At 39.1% G+C, this 4,787-nt stretch overlaps 1 non-coding gene across 1 annotated transcript; it reads left to right on the top strand.

Annotated features, from left to right (window-relative positions):
* The first annotated feature begins 756 nt into the window (after nucleotides 1–756).
* Nucleotides 757–860, top strand: LOC130971423 (small nucleolar RNA R71). Its single transcript, XR_009082644.1, has one exon. It is a non-coding gene; the product is annotated as a small nucleolar RNA R71 (small nucleolar RNA).
* Nucleotides 861–4,787: the final 3,927 nt, after the last annotated feature.

Here is a 4,787-nt window from a genome sequence, read left to right as displayed (position 1 = left end):
AGACTCCAGCCTCTTGATGGTGTCTCCCAGGTTTTTTATATTAGCTCGCACTTCATCCTTGAACACTCTGTTGTCTTGGACTTCCTTGCATATACCTTCAAGTAGAGTCTCAATTCTGGAGAGTCTATCTTTGGATGGTGATGATGAATTGAGCTAGGAGGGTGAGAAGGGCCATTTTGGTTTTGATATAGATGTTGAGAGGTACTGTTGGGTAGGTGTTGATATGATCTCTGTGTGGAATGTTGGTGAGTTGCATTGTTGTTGGGGTTGTGATGTCTCTGATCTTGGCCTTGATCTTGTTGATTTCCCCACCCAAAATTTGGGTGGTTCTTCCAACCAGGATTATAAGTTTTAAACTATGGATCATGGGCCAGCCTAGGTGAGTTCCCAATATAGTTGCCTTGTTCCCAATCACTCTCTTCCTCTGTATTTACTCCTTCTTGAGCTGATGATAAAGTGGTGACTGCTGCAACTTGGTTCCCTTCCATCTTCTTGGTAAAGTCAGCTAACTACTTGGTGATCATCTTGTTTTGAGCCACGAGTGCATCCATATGGTTTAGCTCCATCAGTCCTCAAGTGCTGCTCCTTTCAGAAGCATAGAAGTAGTCATTCTCAGCTACAGTCTCGATGACATCTATGGCTTCTTCAATGGTCTTTTTCTTGTTTAGAGATCCCCCAGATGAGTAATCTACTGCCTTCTTTGATTCATAAGAAAGACCCTCATAGAAAATGTGTAGTTTCACCCATTCATTGAACATGTGTGGTGGGCACCTTATTGTTAAGTCCTTAAACCTCTCCCATGCCTCACAGAGGGTTTCACCATCTTGTTGCCTGAAGGTTTGTACCTCAGCTCTCAACCTGTTGATTCTTTCAGGAGGGTAGAATATCTCCAAGAATTTGTTCACCACATCTTCCCACGTTGTTAAAATCTCCTTCGGGAAAGATTCCAGCCATTTAGATGCTTTATCACTGAGTGAAAAGGGGAACAAAAGTAGTCTATAAGTGTCAGGATGAACATCATTAGACTTCACAGTATCACATATCCTTAGGAAGGTGGTTAGATGTTGATTGGGGTCTTCTTGGGCGATTCCTCTGAATGCACAGTTGTTTTGAACGAGGGTGATGAGCTGGGTGATGAGCGGATAATTTATACGCTTTTTGGCATTTTTTTAGATAGTTTTTAGTAGGATCTAACTACTTTTTAGTATATTTTTATTAGTTTTTAAGCAAAATTTACATTTCTAGACTTTACTATGAGTTTGTGTGTTTTTCTGTGGTTTCAGGTAATTTCTGGCTGAAAATAAGGGACCTGAGCAAAAATCTGATTCAGACGCTGAAAAAGGACTGCTGATGCTGTTGGATTCTGACCTCACTGCACTCGAAATGGCTTTTTTGGAGCTACAGAAACACAAATGGCGTGCTCTCAATTGCGTTGGAAAATAGACATCCAGGGCTTTCCAGAAATATATAATAGTCCATACTTTGCTCGTGTTTTGACGACGCAAACTGGCGTTCAAATGCCAACTTTTTGCCCTATTCTGGCGTTAAACGCCAGGAACAGGTTACAAGCTACAGTTAAACGCCCAAAACAGGCTGCAAACTGGCGTTTAACTCCAAAAAAAGTCTCTACACATGAAAGCTTCAATGCTCAGCCCAAGCACACACCAAGTGGGCCCGGAAGTGGATTTCTGCATTATTTACTTATTTCTGTAACCCAAGTAACCAGTTTAGTATAAATAGAACTTTTTACTATTGTACTGGGGGATCTTTGGACGACCTTTTGGACTATCTTTGAATCATTTTTAGTCCTTAGACATTGGGGGCTGGCCTCACGGCCATGCCTGGACCATCATCACTTATGTATTTTCAACGGTGGAGTTTCTACACACCATAGATTAAGGTGTGGAGCTCTACTATTCCTCGAGTATTAATGCAAAGTACTATTGTTATTCTATTCAATTCAAGCTTCTTCTTATTCTAAGATGTTCACTCGCACTTCAACCTGATGAATGTGATAATCCATGACACTCATCACCATTCTCACTTATGAACACGTGCCTGACAAACACTTCTGTTCTACCTGCGAAAGCTAGAGTGTGTATCTCTTGGATTCCAAGTCCACGATGCATGGTTGTCTCTCCTGAAAATAGAGCCTTCCATTCCACGAGATCAGAGTCTTCATGATATAAGCTAGAATCAATTGGCAGTATGACGTGCCGGAAATTGGCGAGTTAAGAATTTATTAATAGGGATACGTTGCAAGTATAGTCCTTAACCAACCGAAAATCCGCTTATCAATTTAAAAGGGTTTGTCATAATATTGAAAATTAAAATACTGGGAGTATGAATCCCAGGTCGTCTCCCAACGAGTTACAGAGAGATGTGCTATTTCATCAATCGGGTGTTTTCAAAAATGGTTGAATTGATAAACAGAAATTTAAATTAGAGAATTTAATTAATTATAAATAAAAGCCTTGACTGGGGGTAGATTAGTTGGAAGCCCTATTCTTGTTGAAATACTCTCAAGATTAATTAATAATTGGAAGTTACTCTGCTTAGTTAACCCTTACTAGGTAAAGGAAAGTCAAGCAAGTTGGAAATCTGTTTCTAGTCATAAGTCCTAATCCTCTCCCTTGGGAAGGACTAGAGTTAATGATTAGAGGGTGATTCGACAATAAACCCAATTATAATCTCTCTCTTGAGTAGTTCAACTCAAGGGTTCCTTTCAATCATCCCCAATCAAGTCATGAAACTACTCACTCATCATAATTATAAAATTCACAGAATTAATGGTGAAAATAAAAGAAGACATGATAAACAATAATAAAAGGATTAATTGAAAATAAAAATAGTCTATATTAATAACTTGTAAAAATAAGCCAAAGTCAACTCTAGAGGGATTAAAAATATGGAAGAATAAATATAAAAAGTAAATAACAAAATAAGATGACTAGTACCGGAGGTAGACTCTTCTCAAAAGCTAAAGCCAAAATCTTCCAATGCTAATTATGAATGCTCAAGTGAGTAAAAAATCTAGGGGAGGAGTAAATCCAGATCTAAAACTAAAAATTATGCAGAATGAATTGTGTCTCTCGTTTCTGCATGTTCTTTGACTCTAGTCTGTAATTCCGGGCCAAAAACTGGGTTGAAATCCGGCCCAGAAACTCTGCTAGCGACATCTGAAATTCTGCAGATCGGGCACGTCACGCGGACGCGTCATTCGGCATTTTTCTTTTCCATGCGGGCGCGTCGTCCATGCCTCCGCGTCGCTTCTACTTTTCCAATCCGCGCATCCGCGTCACTGCGAATTCCTCTCTTCCGCGCGGTCGCGTTGTTGACACGTACGCGTCACTTCTCGCTGGTCATCTCCTCAGTTTCTTGTATTCCTTCCATTTTTGCAAGCTTCCTTCCCAATCTCTCACTCATTCATGCCCTATAAAGCCTGAAACACTTAACACACAGATCACGGCATCGAATGGAATAAAGGGGGATTAAAATACCTAATTAAAGGTCTCCAGGAAGTAAGTTTTCAATCATGTAATAATTTTAGGAAGGAAATATAAATGCATGCTAATTATATGAATAAGTGGGTAAAGACCATGATAAAACCACACAATTAAACACATTGTAAACCATAAAATAGTGGTTTATCAACCTCCCCACACTTAAACATTAGCATGTCTTCATACTTAGTTGAAGGAGATAGAATAAATGAGTAGGAACATGTAAAAACTCATGCAATGCAATGCAACCTATATATGTGAATGCAACTATATGATTCTTGTCCATTTGATCAAGAATAAAAAAGCTCTTCAAACAATTACAAATCAAGTTTCACTAATTCAATTCTCATTCAGTAAGAACAGATAAAAATGCAAGAAGGTAGCTCATGAAAGCAGGGAACATAAAATTTTAAGCATTGAACCCTCACTGATGATGTATGTTTATTCTAATCTCTCCAGTGTATAGGGTAATCACTCTATCCTTCTCTAATCATGCTCCCTAAATTTTGTTCTTCTCCTAACCAATCAACAACATTTAATATACCAATGCAACATCATGAGGTCTTTTCAGGGTTGTAATGGGGCCAAGGTAAGGGTAAGGATACATATATGGTTAAGTGAGCTTATAAATTGAATCTTTAATTAACTCAAACTCTAACATAACCTATATATTTTATATAACTATGGAGTTTGTACCTAGCTACCCAGAATTCTCTCTTCACATTCCATACTCATGTATCAACTATTTATTTTAATTTTATCATACATGCATTGATGGTGCAAGAAATTGTGATCACTACTTTTCACAACTCAAATAATCCCTAGTAATGGCCCCAAAGACTTGGTGCTCAATACCATGGCATAAACACAACTTCGCACAACTAACCAGCAAGTGCACTGGGTCGTCCAAGTAATAAACCTTACGCGAGTAAGGGTCGATCCCACGGAGATTGTTGGTATGAAGCAAGCTATGGTCACCTTGTAAATCTTAGTCAGGCAGACTCAAATGGTTATGGATGATATATGAATAAAACATAAAGATAAAGATAGGGATACTTATGTATTCCATTGGTGAGAACTTCAGATAAGCGTATGAAGATGCTTTGTCCCTTCTGTCTCTCTGCTTTCCTACTGTCTTCATCCAATCCTTCTTACTCCTTTCCATGGCAAGCTTATGCAAGGGTTTCACCGTTGTCAGTGGCTACCTCCCATCCTCTCAGTGGAAATGTTCAACGCACCCTGTCACGGCACGGCTATCCAGCTGTCGGTTCTCGATCATGTCGG

Source organism: Arachis stenosperma, chromosome 3 (genome assembly GCF_014773155.1).
Source record: "Arachis stenosperma cultivar V10309 chromosome 3, arast.V10309.gnm1.PFL2, whole genome shotgun sequence".
NCBI classification, from domain to species: domain Eukaryota; kingdom Viridiplantae; phylum Streptophyta; class Magnoliopsida; order Fabales; family Fabaceae; genus Arachis; species Arachis stenosperma.
The sequence above is the reverse complement of the archived record's forward strand: the minus strand, read 5'-3'. Positions and strand labels throughout refer to the sequence as shown.